The sequence below is a fragment of the Eptatretus burgeri genome, chromosome 1, assembly GCF_056783735.1.
Source record: "Eptatretus burgeri isolate ZD-2024b chromosome 1, Ebu_testis_v1, whole genome shotgun sequence".
Taxonomy (NCBI): Eukaryota; Metazoa; Chordata; class Myxini; order Myxiniformes; family Myxinidae; genus Eptatretus; species Eptatretus burgeri.
In genome coordinates, this window is record NC_140961.1 from 96267282 (window position 1) to 96284278 (window position 16997).

The 16997-nt window shown below is 44.7% G+C and overlaps 1 long non-coding RNA gene across 1 annotated transcript; it reads left to right on the plus strand.

The window, feature by feature from the left end:
• The first annotated feature begins 2966 nt into the window (after window positions 1–2966).
• On the plus strand, window positions 2967–13522 carry LOC147034996 (uncharacterized). The gene is made up of 3 exons (XR_015060998.1): window positions 2967–3056; window positions 3373–3411; window positions 13085–13522. It is a non-coding gene; the product is annotated as an uncharacterized LOC147034996 (long non-coding RNA).
• The last annotated feature ends 3475 nt before the right edge of the window (window positions 13523–16997 follow it).

Consider the following 16997-nt stretch of genomic DNA (forward strand, 5'->3'; position numbering starts at 1 on the left):
AGCAGATTTACACACGCGGCAGAATCCAGATACGCGCCCATAGAGGGCGAGGCTCTCGCAGTCGCGGACGCCTTGGACAAAGCGCGCTACTTCGTACTGGGCTGCGAGAACCTGATCGTTGCGGTAGACCACAAACCACTGCTGAAACTCCTTTCGGACAGAGCACTTGACGACATACCCAACCCCCGCCTCAGGAACCTCAAGGAGAAGACCCTGCGTTATCGCTTCCGCATCATACATATCCCGGGCATGAAGAACAAGGCGGCAGATGCCATGTCGCGCAGGCCAGTTGGCACCACGCGACCTCCACTCATGAACCTTCCAGATGACAATGCCACCATAGCGACCCACCTCCAACCAAGCACGCACACCGACGTCCTGTCCCTCCTACGCCAAACTGAGCCGGAGTATGACGACGACGTCGAGGACAACCTGGCATGGTGTGCCGCGGGCCTCGAATCATTGCGATCAGTAACATGGGATCGCGTCAGGGAAGCCACCAGCAGCGATGGCGATATGCACATATTGGAGGGAATGACAATGAACGGCATCCCCGACTCAAAAATCGAGATGCCAGAGACAATTCGCGACTATCACCAGTACCGCGAGAACATTACATCGACAGATGGAGTGATCCTATACAAGGACCGAGTAGTCATACCACCCTCACTCCGCGGCGATGTGCTGAGCGCCCTACACGCTGCCCACCAGGGCGTATCAATGATGACCGCCCGCGCAGAATCCTCTGTATTCTGGCCAGGCATGTCGGCCGACATCAGCGCCACTCGGAAAAACTGCGAACACTGCCACCGGATGGCACCATCACAGCCTGGAGCGCCACCAACTCCACCTATTCCGGTCGTTTACCCCTTTCAGGCAGTGTGCTCGGACTTCTTTGTACACAGGGGTGCACACTACCTTGTGACAGTGGACAGATACTCGAACTGGCCGATCATCTCAAAGTCGACGGGTGGCGCCGCCGGACTCATAAACCACTTACGTCGCGCCTTCGTGACGTACGGGACACCAGAAGAGCTCGCGTCGGATGGGGGACCGGAGTTCACCTCCACCGAGACCAGGTCATTCCTGCACAGATGGGCGTACACCACCGCTTGTCATCGGTGGCCTTCCCTCACAGCAACTGTCGCGCGGAGATTGGAGTTAAGACAATGAAACGACTTATCACGGACAACACCAGCCCGCAGGGAGAACTTGACACTGACGCTGTGCAGAGAGCGATACTACAATATCGTAACACGCCTGACCCTGACACGAAGATCTCCCCGGCAATGTGTGTCTTCGGCCGCCCGATACGCGATTTCATCCCAATTATCCCCGGGAAGTACAGACCGCACGACACTTGGCATGAGACCCTGAAAGCGAGGGAGGAGGCCCTCCGCAAACGTCATATCCGCACAGCCGACACCTGGGCAGAACACACCAAACGCCTTCCGCCACTTGCTGTAGGGGACCAAGTCCGCGTACAGAACCAGACAGGATTCCACCCAAAAAAATGGGACAAGACAGGCAGTATCGTGGAGGTACGCCAACACGACCAATACGTGATCAAGATCGATGGCTCGGGCAGAGTCACACTTCGGAACAGGAAATTCCTGCGCAAGTTTAGCCCAGTTCGCAATGACCAGCTGCCACCCCGGTCTATCTATGATGATCTAGCAACCCGCATCACTGTACCTGCACCCGTTGTAACACCGCAACTGCCTGACCTCGACAGCGAACCCGTGACATCTGCGACGCCAACGGGGCCCACGCCGGCACTGACGTCAGTATGCACACCCCGGCGCAAGACCACACCCGTTTTAGACACGCCAGCAGCACCAGGACGAGGCACACCGAGGCGCGCGATCCTTCAGACGCCACCATCGGCCCCTGAAACCCCGAGAGCCCCATCCCCACTGGGGCCCGATGTGACACCACCAGCACCAGCGATAGGTCAACGCCGATCCACCAGAGCGACCAGCGTGCCTGCCTGGCACAAGGACTACTCCATGGAATAGTCACACGATGGGCGATATAAACTTTTGTTCATTCATTAAACTTAATATTTTCTCAGCCTTTATCTATTAACATAATAAAGACTCGGAGGGAGATAGAGAACATTGTACTTTACGGTAATTCCACATATCGACGGTCCCCTGTGCCAGTGCGCATGCGCAGCCTGACCCGGAGCCAGGGATGTTGTGGGTGTTTCAACCTGTTCAATACTTGTTTGATTATTGTCGTTCCACGCTAATAAAGTGGTCGAACAAATTGAACTCTGTTCTTATTTAAAAGAAGTAGTAGTAGTCGTTTGCACCACATACTGAAAACCACAACCAGAACCGCTCTTGATATCGTCCATTTTTACAGCGCGGCGACATCGCGCTGTTATATAATTGGCTATTCTGTCCTGTATCTTCTGTCACGTCTTCTGTCACACTTACGGCCGCGTACGGCCCTTTGATCTGAGGGCTATAAATAGAAATTTGTCCAATGTCGCAACTCTTCCCATCATGCATGCTAATTCACCGTGTCTACATTTAAATTTTATAACTGCAAAATTGTTTCATCATTCTTAACTTAGACTTTTACTGCCTCCAGCCGCGCGATATCGAAGTATTCGCTTCTTGTTGTTCATGTCAAAAATACGCAATTTGGTATCTGTCTGACTGATTTTTGACCGCGATACATTCAGTGGTTACTTATCCAATCGCTACCAAACTTGATAGGAGGAGAAAGGGTCATACGTTGGAGGTTTAAGCGATTTAACTCCCCTCCCCCCCCCCCTTCCATCCCCAAAGAAAGGGCAAAAACTCCGTTTTGAGGTGTATAATAGCTTATCGTGGCTTTCATGGAGAACACCTTCTCGACATAAAAATTATTATAACCACAAACATTTCAATCAATTCTGTCCAACGTACAATTATATTTTTAAACAGTCGCTCTTCAACTGAAAGTGGTTTCGAGGAAACTCGACGTGATTAAGGCATTCTATTATACTTAACACATCTCTCTCAGATGAATGGATCAGTCGTCTCGACTTGCTAGGCCTCGAGGTAAGCGGTAACGATCTTTAGCTAACAAAGCTTCTTCCATGAGTCTTCGCGCGTCATTGATGGAGGTTGTGGCGATTTAACTTGTCCCCATCCCCAAAGGGTTGTTTCGCCTTGGGGTGGGGAGTCCATGTTCAGGTGGAGGCTGTATTCGTGTTAAGATACTTAAATGGGCGCGTCCTTCCAAGCCCGCTCTCATAACAAAACCCCCATCAACCCTCATGATTATAAAAGCATAATATTAATGTCATTACAAAGCAATGTCCTCCCTCCCCAAGCCAAAGGGTTTGTGTGATGTGCGATATTTCCCTACCCACAGCCTCATGGAAGCAAATTGTACTTTTGCGAAATTAGAATGGTGAGGCACGCTTTCCAAATCTTGATTGAGCAACATATTTTATTGACCTGATAAAACATGTTATAATGCCATGCATGGTCTGATCCTTTTAATGACATAATCTAACATGTTATAATGCCATGCATGGTCTGATCCTTTTAATGACATAATCTAACATGTTATAATGCCATGCATGGTCTGATCCTTTTAATGACATAATCTAACATGTTACAATGCCATGCATGGTCTGATCCTTTCAATGACATAATCTAACATGTTATAATGCCATGCATGGTCTGATCCTTTCAATGATAATCTAACATGTTATAATGTCATGTATGGTCTGATCCTTTTAATGACATAATCTAACATGTTATAATGCCATGCATGGTCTGATCCTTTATATGACATAATCTAACAAGTTATAATGTCATGCGTGGTCTGATCCTTTTAAAAACATAATCTAACATGTTACAATGCCATGCATGGTCTGATCCTTTCAATGATAATCTAACATGTTATAATGTCATGTATGGTCTGATCCTTTCAATGACATAATCTAACATGTTATAATGCCATGCATGGTCTGATCCTTTCAATGATAATCTAACATGTTATAATGTCATGTATGGTCTGATCCTTTTAATGACATAATCTAACATGTTATAATGCCATGCATGGTCTGATCCTTTATATGACATAATCTAACAAGTTATAATGTCATGCGTGGTCTGATCCTTTTAAAAACATAATCTAACATGTTACAATGCCATGCATGGTCTGATCCTTTCAATGACATCTAACATGCTATAATGTCATGAATGGTCGAATTATTTGAATGACCTGATCTACCATGTTATAATGCCATGCATGGTCTGATCCTTTTAATGACATAATCTAACATGTTATAATGTCATGCATGGTCTGATCCTTTCAATGACATCTAACATGTTATAACGCCATGCATGGTCTGATCCTTTTGATGACATCATCCAACATGTAATAATGCCATGCATGGTCTGATCCTTTTGATGACATAATCTAACATGTTATGCCATGCATGGTCTGATCCTTTTGATGACATCTAACATGTTATAACGCCATGCATGGTCTGATCCTTTTGATGACATCATCCAACATGTAATAATGCCATGCATGGTCTGATCCTTTTAATGACATAATCTAACATGTTATAACACCATGCATGGTCTGATCCTTTTGATGACATCATCCAACATGTAATAATACCATGCATGGTCTGATCCTTTTAATGACATAATCTAACATGTTATAACACCATGCATGGTCTGATCCTTTTGATGACATAATCTAACATGTTATAATGCCATGCATGGTCTGATTCTTTAAATGACATAATCTAACATGTTATAATGCCATGCATGGTCTGATCCTTTATATGACATAATCTAACAAGTTATAATGTCATGCGTGGTCTGATCCTTTTAAAAACATAATCTAACATGTTACAATGCCATGCATGGTCTGATCCTTCCAATGATAATCTAACATGTTATAATGTCATGTATGGTCTGATCCTTTTAATGACATAATCTAACATGTTATAATGCCATGCATGGTCTGATTCTTTAAATGACATAATCAAATATGTTATGATGTCATGCATGGTCTGATTCATTCAATGACACGATCTAACATGTTCCAATGTCATGCACGGTCTGATTCTTCCATTGACCCGATGCAACATATTATAATTGCATGCACGGTCAGATCCTTTCAATGACCTGATCTAACATGGTCGAATGTCATGCATGGTCCGATTCTTTCTCTGTCCTGATGTAACATATAATGTCATGTGTGATCTGATTATTCCATTGACCTGATGTAACATATAATGTCATGTGTGGTCTGATTATTCCGTTGACCTGATGTAACATATTATAATGCCATTCCCAGTCTGATTATTTTAATGACCTGAACTAACATGTTGTAATGTCATGCATGGTCTGATCCTTTCAATGACCTGCTCTAACATGTTGTAAGGTCATGTAATGTCTGATCCTTTCATTGACCTGATCTAACATGTGATGTCATGCATGGTCTGATCCTTTCAATGACCTGATGTAACATATTGTTACGGTCACGGGTACCGAGTGTATTATGAGGGGGTTTAAACCCTGTTTGTCCTCGGAAGAGCCGGACCTGGGGCCACTGCTCATGGTTAACTTTGTGGTACAGTGGGTTGTTTTAGAACCACGAACGCCAATTAGTTAACCATGAGTTCCAGTGTCCACCTTCTAATTTTGCCGTTTAACTAGAGGTCACGTGGTTTCCTGAACGGGGAGCGTGCCCTCGGCAAAGCACCAATCTTATCTTGATTAGATCTTTATTAGGGCGACCGAGCGTTTAACCGCTGGGGCGTGCCAACTATTACAAGTCAATTCATTCGGTAATTACCTCCCAGTATATCTAGGTTCGGCAATGCTGGATCAATGGCAGGAAAGGACAAGTACGGACAGGTTGGAACATCAACAAAGGAATTTATTAATAAGAAAATAAATAAAAAGAACTTTTTATTTCCTTGTGGTAAAAATAAATACATTCCAAAATGATCGCAAGCAAATAAATAATTAATCAGGCACTGATAGAAAAAGAGACAAAGAGCAGATGCTTATCACCATGCCTACCCTAACAATTAAACACCAGACAAGGGTACCCAGCATATCATTAGGGGTGTAGAGAAATCCAGTCTCGCTCACCAAATGGAAGTCGTCATACATCAAATAAAACGTCCTGAAACGTGTGAGCTTACCTTATCCGCTGCCAGCGCTCGGCCTTGCCGTGCACCCACTCGTAAACAGGCTCGAACACCAACCGACGTCACCCCCAAGAATCAGGAACGCCAAGAGCAGGTCTTGAGAAGAACCAGCATCAACGGTCTGAGCGTCACCCACCATCAGTAGCAACCAGGGGCCACAGCAGATCGCTGTTAGGGGATGTGAGAAGCTGAGGCGCTGTGAGAAACTGTAAGGCTGAAAGAACATCACCAATTGTCGCCAGCTCAGCAACCTTCTGACTGGAAATCGACGAAGCAACCATCTGACTGGAAATCGACAAAGCAACCGTCTGACTGGAAATCGACGAAGCAACCGTCTGACTGGAAATCGACAAAGCAACCGTCTGACTGGAAAGCAACGAAGCAACCGTCTGACTGGAAATCGACAAAGCAACCATCTGACTGGAAATCGACGAAGCAACCATCTGACTGGAAATCGACGAAGCAACCATCTGACTGGAAATCGACAAAGCAACCGTCTGACTGGAAATCGACGAAGCATCCGTCTGACTGGAAATCGACAAAGCAACCTTCTGACTGGAAATCGACAAAGCAACCTTCTGACTGGAAATCGACGAAGCAACAGTCTGAATGGAAATCGACGAAGCAACAGTCTGAATGGAAATCGACAAAGCAACCTTCTGACTGGAAATCGACAAAGCAACCGTCTGACTGGAAATCGACAAAACAACCGTCTGACTGGAAATCAACGAAGCAACAGTCTGACTGGAAATCAACGAAGCAACAGTCTGACTGGAAATCAACGAAGCAACAGTCTGACTGGAAATCAACGAAGCAACAGTCTGACTGGAAATCGACAAAGCAACCGTCTGACTGGAAATCAACGAAGCAACCGTCTGACTGGAAATCAACGAAGCAACCGTCTGACTGGAAATCGACGAATCAACCGTCTGACTGGAAATAGACGAAAATAGCCATTGCCCAGCTGACAGACTGTCGCAAAACTGACCGTCGCCAACTCACTGACACCAACTGACTGACTGTCGCAAAACTCTTAAAGCTGTTGCCAACTGACTGACGCCAACTGACTGGAAAAAAATGGTCCTCTCGTTTTCTTTTGTCGACAGCCCGTCTGGGCGGAGCCTCCCACAGACCCCAGCCAAATCCACCCCACCCTTTCGCACGTCATTGCCCATGACAACCCGTCCACGACGCCAAGCCTGTGGTGCTGGACGAACGGCAGAAAGCAGCTATTTTCCGGAATTACCGAGCGAAAACGTGAAGTTCTCATAAAACGTCAACAACAACCATCACCTCAATGTTCAGCGCGATACGAAAAAGAGCCGGTTAGTGCCCATACAGCTGCTGAACGGGTTGTCAAACGTCGATGGAAAAAGGCGGGTGTCAACGTCGGTGAAAGGCGGGTGTCGAGCCTCCGTTGGGCTAACGGCTATTTCACGTCCATTAATGTGTCTGTCGTAAAGAGAAAAAGTAGCTTTCCATAAGAGAAGGAGTCTATTCTTTACCCTTCTCAACGCATCAAAGTTGGAATCCCACCAGACATGGGGATAGGTCTATCCTGGACATGCATTTAGAGAAATAACTGTCTGAGGACCTAGGTGTTTGTATGCATTCGTCGGATGTGATTCTGAAATCCGTATCAATATTATGTCATGCATAGTCTGATCCTTTCCTTGACCTGATGTAACATTATAATATCATGCATGGTCTTATCCTTTCATTGACCTGATCTAACATGTTATAATGTCATGCACAGTCTGATTCTTTGAATGACCTGATGTAACATGTTATAATGTCATGTATGGTCTGATACTTTAATTGACCTGATATAACATGTTATAATGTTATGTATGGTCTTATCCTTTCATTGACCTGATCTAACACGTGATGTCATGCATGGTCTGATCCTTTCCTTGACCTGATGTAACGTGTTATAATGTCATGTATGGTCTGATACTTTCATTGCCCTGGTGTAACATGTTATAATGTCATGCATGGTTTGATTCTTTCAATGACACGATCTAACATGCTACAATGTCATGCATGATCTAATCCTTTCATTGAAATGGTCTAACAAGTTATAATGTCATGCACAGTTTAATACTTTGAAAGACCTGATTCAACAGGCCATAATGTCATCCAGGGTTTGATTCTTTCAATGACACGATCAATAATGTTCTAATGTCATGCATGGTCTGATTCTTTCATTGACCTGACGTAACATATAATGTCATGCATGATCTGATCCTTTCAATGACCTGATCTAACACCTTATGAAATATTCAAGCGAACCACCTGGTGAGAGCTCTCCAAGTTGATTGGTCATGGCTCATCCCGACTAGCTGTCATCTCGGTGTTTCATGGGCATGGTGATTCAACAAAATGGGTGCCATTTCTTGGATGGATGGATGTTAAGTTGGCGTCCTATCTGCCAGCATTAGTTAGTGGACTCTAAAGATCCCACCGTGTCCTTCACGAAGAGTCGGTGAGCGATCGGTGGCACCCCTGAACAAATTACATATTCCTGCCGTAACCTTAGTCGAACGACATGCCTGGCCAGCTGGTTCGTGAAAGAGTGAGGCCAAGCTTCCCCCAGCCCACCTCAACATAACGTCAGAATAATTGTGGGCGTTAAACAATATGGATATTAACAAATCGCCGTCCGCATGGTGCGCACATACACGTGATCCTCTTCGGCCCAGCCCCCCCTCCCTCCAGCGGGTGTACGAGGACATTAAAAACCATTTTACAGAAAGCGGTTCCATAACAAAAGCTTTAATGCCATTGCAAAATTTTCTCAGCAATAAAAAGTTAACATTTGCGCCATGCACTTGCATGACTTTCCCTTCTGAATTGCTTCTACTGTAATTCAAAAGCAGGTTATCAACGAATGAAAATTCTCCATTGCGTGTTTTATTAATCATTTATGTAAGGGGATGGATTGTTGGAATTAAATAGACGGTATTATAAAGCGTTCTGTGAGAGACGATTATGAAAACGTTGTACGTCTTCGGTTTAGAAAAATTGATTTATGCATCAATTGGATGAACCAGACAAAAAGGTTTTGCTAATGAAAGCTTTTCAGAACAGGCCAAGCTTTTGCAAGCTTATCAACGCTGGCATACGTCCGCAGAGCTGTAAGTGCATTCCATCCCTCTCCCGAGTGGACCACTTCCCAAAACCATAGCTCACAATGGGCCTTTTCATTTCTCTGCCTTGGGAAATGTTTAATTAGTATCTTCACAACTCTCCATCACCGTACGGTACATAAGTGGGAGTGCAGCGAGTCTAAGCCACAGAATCTCCTGTAATATTTCACATCCCCTGCTGAGAAGCGTAGAAAGTTCAACCCCAGTGAGTGAGCACAGGTCGGGTCGTTTCAAGTTGTGCACTCTGTGCAATGTGTCAACAGTAATCATTTTTGCCATTACTCACACTTGTGTCAAAAATCCAGAAAGCCACATTATCGAAGTGAGATGTTTTCCTGCTGTTCCCCCCCTCCCCCTTTTTTTAAACTGATATTTACAGACAATGCATATCAACGTTCTCCTTCTTTTCCTGATTCTCATGCTCTGAATTACAGAACCACGAGCTACCGTTTTTTTTCTTCTTTTTTTGGTATACAGAGTCTGTGTAGTAAGGCCTGTGGAAGAACTAGAACACAGAACAGATTGGATCCAACATAACAAAAGGAAGAGCAGAAAGAGAAGGGGGGAAATGCCAACAGCAGGGCCGAGGGAGAAAGTAAACAGACGGCCAAACAAGGGATGCACAGGCAATTGGTTGAGGGGTAGGAGATGGATGAGATAGACACAGGAGGAACTAGAAGGGCCCTCGGTAGAGCACATACCTCCACCACGTAATGTCAGATCCACAAGAACATATCAGGCCCAATATATTTTTGAAATATCATGGTATATATCGTTTTTGGCCCTCCAAATCTCTCAATGGTGAAGAATCACTTACAAATTCTCAGATTCGGACCCACATTCAGATGTTCACCAAAATTGAATTAATTCTTCGTTGTCACAAACCAAACTTGTCCACCAAGTTTCGCCCAAATCCATCCACAACTTTTTGAGATATCGTGTTATACATCGGTTTAGCCCTATCTCTCAATGTTGAATAATCACTTAAAAATAATCAGATCTGGATCTGGATTCGGATCTTCATCAAAATTGAATCAATTCTTCCTTGTCACACACCCAAACATACCCACCAGTACGAAGGGGAAAACAACCCAGGTTGAATACATACGTGGGTGGATGTATTTGTGCTCATTCTTCATTGGCAGAGCCGACTTAGATTTTCTCTCAGATTATCAACACAGATTTAGTCGTATTGCTATGAAAACTTTAATAAACTCCATACAAATATAATTATGGAAGCAACATTCAGTAAATATAACACAAATGGCATTGACCTGATAGTCAATACATGGGTTTTCCTTTCAATAATTAATTTCAATCAGTATAATTCAGTGCAATCTGCTTATTATCATTCAATCAAAAGAACAATCACGACAACTTGATGTACAAATGTCAGAATGGTAACAGAATTACTGTATCATGAATGTTAAGACATTGTACATGTCAGATCATGTTAAAGGCCCTGTCACACCTTGACGTTTTAGCCAGCGTATGCCGACGTATGAAAAATTTGGCGAATACGCTAGCACACGTCGAATACGTTATGGGTAAGTTTTGTATACGTTAAGAGCATGCTGAAGCACGCTGGCATACGTTGTAGTACGCCGAGCTCGTCGACAAGTTTTAAGCATGCTCAAAATGTTTCGACGTATGCCAGCGTATGACTCGCACGTTCCGCATACGCTGGCCATGAGTTTTAGGCACGTTGTGCGATCGTTGACACACATCGACACACGTTACTTGTAAGTTACTCATAAGTCGAAACATGTCGAGGTAATGTTTAGCGTACCGGAAACTTATTTCGAACCGATGAATAACGTGCTTTGAACCTATGTGTAACGTATCGCCAACGCATGTTGACGTATTTGACGTCTTCCGGACGACCACAGAGCTTACTGAACTTGTTTCTAACTTACAGCTACCGTATAATGGCGTATTGGCAGCTTCTAGGGGAATTGGTATATACAAATGGGCTTCACAGGAGGAACCCGTCAGTGTTCCAGACTCCATGGTTTTTTTTTTTTCTCTTTTTTTTTCTTCGGCATGATGGTGATGTTGACACTTCGATTTCTAGTGCGGTTATGATTTAAATCGTCGATCGGCAGCCTTTTAATAGGCTACGCCACGTGATCGTCGGCGATACGCTGCCGCGCTATGCATAAGTTAGACTATCATTGGGCATAGGTTGTGAACACCGACAACACGCTAAGCATTCGTTGGTATAAGTTATCTATAAGTTATCGACACGTTCTGTGTACGTTACTAATACGTTATGCATACGTCCAACTCGTTATGAATATGCCCAAAACTGAAAAAAAACATCAATAGTTCAGCGTACGCCAGCGTTTTACACCCATTTTGATACGTTGCCATACACTGGCAAAAACGTCAAGGTGTGACAGGGCCCGAAGCAATGCATTGTTGAGTTCATTAAAACGTTCAGCAGAAATACTACCAATAATTAATGTTGACTATATTTCTACATGTGTAATGTCATGTTATCATTATTGATCATAATTGAGATTTATAATGTAAAACTTTTCCACTCAAAATACACAATACTATTATAGTCGTTACGTCATTGCATACATTTACATACAACAACAATCAGCAAATTAAGTTCCCAAATACTGATGAGTGGATGTTGTGTTATACTCCTTTCCCTAAAGTACTTTTCTCGTGGGTTTTTTTTTTTGTTCCAGTTTTTACAACACCAAAGGGCAAAACTACAGTAGATACAGCTGCCTATACAAAGTCTACATCCCCCTTTAAAATTTTTCACCTTTTGTTGCCTTGTAACCTGAAATTAAATTGCATTAAATCAGACTTTTTCCATCTTTATTCACACATTCTAACCCACAACTTCCAAGTGAAAAACAAATTTCAGAAAATCAATTAAAAATACAATACTAGAATATCTTGGTTGGATAAGTGTCCACCCTCCTTATAATAGCAATTGTAAACGAGAACTGCGAGCAGTCATAACAGGCTTCCAAGGCAAGTGTTAAAGATAATGGAGGGTGTAGACAATAACTGCAGACAAGATGGCCTCCGTACCACGTGACCGATGATGTCATAGTTCAGAAAAATAATTCCCCATGGGAAGTTGATCATACATATGAAATTTCGCATTGATCCGTTCAGCTGTTCTGGAGAAAGAGATGTTTAAAGGTTTTCCTTAAATCCAAGATGGCCACCATACTGTGATGGAAAATTTCTTTTAAAACGTCAGCTTTAATGGTTTTTTGTTTGGCTGTGGCCCAATTAAGCCTAATGATTGATTTCACTTTGCAAATAAAAGCTTTTAGCCCATATAATAAATATACTTGCGAAAACATAGATGATAGACAATGAGTGATTGGTGATTAGAAACATGATTATTACATTCATTTTTTTTAGTGTGTATATTATTTGATTGAAGCTTGTGTGATTACAAATATGAGCCCCATGAACATGCATATAAGGTCCATGGGGACATAATACAGCTCTGTACTTTTATTGCAACTGAAACTAATAGCTTACAAAATACTTATGCAGGGTGAAATAGGGGTATTAGATGATGAACCCACTCACCCAGTAAGCTAAGCAAGTTGGAATGTTCGGCTAATATGCTGCACCAACCATTTTCTTTCTTTTTATGTGATAATGCGCATTTCCTCTTGTATGCTTTCAAAAGCTTTTAAATCCTTGTAAAGGTATAAAGTCTATTGCAAAGTATTGGCATTGACTAAAGTCATTTTGTCACCAGATGTGGAGTTGTTCACCAAGAAGGATCATTGGTAAAAGATCGAACCCAACCCAGAGTTGAGGCAAATGAACGTTTTTTTTTTTTGTTTTTTGTTTTTTGTATTAGATTACATCCCTGAGAGGAAGCAGCCCACACATTTGCCTTAGCGCAATTGCAACATATAATCAAACTGCTTGCTTGTAATGAGTGTGAGCTGAATTCCCATGCTCACACACAAACTATATATGGTGTTTGCTAATTAAGAGACTGAGGAACATTGAGTAATTTGTAGTTTTGCAAAGATAACATGTACTGTTCTTTGTCCAACTCATGCCCCCTCTTTCCCCCTTTCAATGCAAATATCATTGCTACAAAGAAACTAGGCTTGTGAAACATATCTCTGAGAGGGAGGAGGTGCATGGGGACACATCTTGGTGTTTTCTCTGCGCATTTGTTTCTTTCCCATGTACATGTCAATTTAAATGAAATAAACACTCACTGGGACTGGAGTTACTGGAGTGACATACGATGCTACTTGAGGTTTGAGTAATTTCACCCCAGAATCATGTAACTGATGAAGTCGTAGTTCGCAAATGGTTTTCCTCATGGGTCGTCGATAATACCTGTGAAGTGTCAGATTGATCCGTTGAGCATTTCTGGAGATATAGATCTTCAAATATTTTTTCTTTAAATCCAAGATGGCCACCGTTCCATGTGACTAATGACATCATGGTTCAGAAAAATTATTCCCCACAGGGAGTTGATCATACGTGAGCAATTTCGCGTCTCCGTTCAGCAGTTCTTGAGAAAGAGATGTTTAAATTTTTTTTCCTGAAATCCAAGATGGCCACCATACCATGTGACTGATAATGTCATAGTTCACAAAATGTTTTCCCCATTGGTAGTCAATCACACATATGACGTTTCGGTTTCATCCGTTGACTGGATCTGGAGATGTAGATTTTGAAGCATTTTTTCCCCTTAGGTCAGGTTCTGTGTGTCAGGTCAGGTTCGATCTGTGACCTGCTACAGGTACCATGTAAACCTGTACTAACCTGTTCCATGGTCGGGTTGTCGGCGACTAAACCGTCTCCCCCACCAGGTTTTCTGGTGAGGAGGGTGTTTGGATATGGACACCCAGCAGGATTAAAAACAAAACCTGTCAAAGGGCGGAGGAGCTCCTTGTGAGCCAACGGCCATCCATATCTAGTGCCCAACTGTGTCTGCGGACGTCCTCCTGCAGTTGGGTTACTTCTTATTAGGAGGTTTGTGGCAGGATTTGCACTCCAGCCACCGTAAAACGCTTCATTCCGCAAAACGCAAAAACGCTAAAAAATCTGAAAACCCACTCCGTGGGAGTACCTCCTGTGCAGCTTCCCTTCGCAGGGCAGCTCACCGGATGATGGGATTGGGGCAAAGCCTTCGGGACCCCCAATCTTTGATAGGAGGGAAACCACGGGGTAACATCCCTGGGTCAGATTGCGGGAGAGTGTGTCGGAGTGGTGCTGAGGTGTCGTCCACCAGACGGCGGTCTCCTTGGGTTAACCTGAGGCGGTCCCTTCGGGTGGGTGCCTGGAATGTCCTATCCCTAAGAGAGGATGATCACCTGTCTCTGTTATCATCTGAGCTCAAGCGTTTGGACATCGGGATTGCAGCTCTCTCTGAGGTTCGGAGACCGGATTGCGGCGAGATAATGGTGGGTGGTTACACCTACTATTGGTCTGGTCGCTCTGATGGTTACCATACCCAAGGAGTTGCTGTAGCTGTGTCCAATAAGCTGACCCCAATGATAATTGAGGTAACACCGGTCAACGAGCGTATTATGAGATTAAGGATTCGTCACTCCTTAGGTGTCATTTCCCTGGTCTCTATTTATGCTCCGACTGAGGCGAGTGATCTTACCGTGAAGGATGCATTCTACGCCACACTCGAGTCTGTGGTTGATCAGTGCCCCAGACGAGATACACTTCTAGTCTTGGGGGATTTCAATGCATCGACTGGAACTGATAGGGATGGTTATGAGGTGTGTGTTGGTCCCCATGGGTCAGGAACTATGAACCAGAATAGCACTAAGTTCCTTGACTTTGCAAGAAGTCATGGACTTAGGGTGGCTGGTTCATGGTTTCAGCGCCCGCAAGCTCATCGCTGGACTTGGTATTCCAACGCTGGCGGTGTGGCAAAGGAGATTGACCATGTCCTCATTGACGGTCGTTGGAGGATGATCCAGAACTGCAGGGTCTACCGGAGTGCTCAGTTCCTCAATACTGACCACAGGCTTGTTGTAGCAACTCTAAAGCTGCACCTTAAATCCTGGAGAATGGTACCATCCCAGCCTAGGCTGGATGTTGCCAAGCTCAGGGATGAGAGAGTAGCTGAGGAGTTTGCGAACAGGCTGAGTGGACACTTGGGGGTCTGGGTGCTTTGGGGGTCCTGAAGAGTTGTGGAGCACCTTCAAGACCACCGTCCTTGATGTTGCCGGTGGATGCCTTGGAGTTCACCGCAGGGCAAAGAAGAATTTTGTCTCTCAAGGGACACTGGATACCATTGACCAGAGTCGCAGGGCCAGGCTGAATGGCAGAGCTGAGCTGTTCAGGGAGCTGAGGCGTAAAACTGTACGTGCACTGAGGGTGGACAAGGAGGCCTATGTGCGAGGAATCTGTGAGGGGTAGAGCATCACCTGTGGACAGGTGATTCTCGTCCCGCTTACAGGGGAATTCGCGCATTACGTTCATCCAAGCCCATCCCTCGGAGCACTGCAGTTCGAGCAGAGAGTGGTAGGCTCTTGACAGAGGAGTCTGAAGTGAAGGCCCGCTGGGCCGGTTACTTTGAGCGGTTGTACCAGGCTGATCCCCCAACTGTCGAGTTGGACGTCAAGGGTGTTACAATCCCTGTTGCTGACCCTCGAATCAACTGTGGTCCACCATCGCTTGTGGAAACACGGGCTGCGGTGAACCAGTTGAAACGGGGCAAAGCTCCAGGGATCTGTGGCATCCATGCTGAACTTCTCAAGGCTGGTGGAAATGCTGCACTCGCGTCGTTGCATGCAGTTTTGTGCTCTGCCTGGAACACAGGCATCATCCCAACTGACTGGAAGAGGGGCCTTGTTGTCCCTCTCTGGAAAGGGAAGGGTGATCGCCAAGACTGCAACAACTACCGAGGGGTGACGCTGCTCTCAGTGCCGGGCAAGGTCTTTGCTCGGATAATTCTTGATAGGGTTCGCCACCATCTGCTTGAGCACCAGCGTCCAGAGCAGTCAGGCTTTACACCAAAGAGGTCAACGATTGACCGTATCCTTGCTCTTCGTGTCCTCACTGAACGCAGACGAGAGTTTCGGCAGGGGCTGCTTGCAGCCTATGTTGATCTCTGTAAAGCGTTCGATTCAGTGAATCGGGATGTCCTCTGGAGGATTCTTGGTCTTCGTGGGGTGCCACCGAAACTGATCGATCTGATGTCTGAACTCTACTCTGGTACTGAGAGTGCTGTGAAGTGTGGTGGTACCGCCTCTGACTTATTTCCAGTTGTTACTGGAGTTCGTCAGGGATGTGTACTTGCCCCCACACTTTTCAGCACTTGTATGGACTGGATTTTTGGGAGGATGTCGGAGAGATCAAGTTGCGGTGCATCGTTTGGCAATGTCAAGATCTCGGACCTTGATTTTGCAGATGATGCAGTCATCTTTGCGGAGACTTTAGACATCCTCTTGGGGGCCCTCGAGGTGCTGAATGAGGAGTCGGAGCCGTTGGGATTACGGATTTCTTGGGTCAAAACAAAGATCCAGGCTTTCGGTGACATCTTGGATGCTGCTGTCCTGTCTGTGTCTGTTTGTGGTGAGGATGTTGAGGTCGTGGATAGATTCACTTACCTTGGCAGTGATATTCATGTCTCCGCAGGTTGTGAGCCGGAGGTCAATAGACGTCTGGGTCGGGCCTGGGGA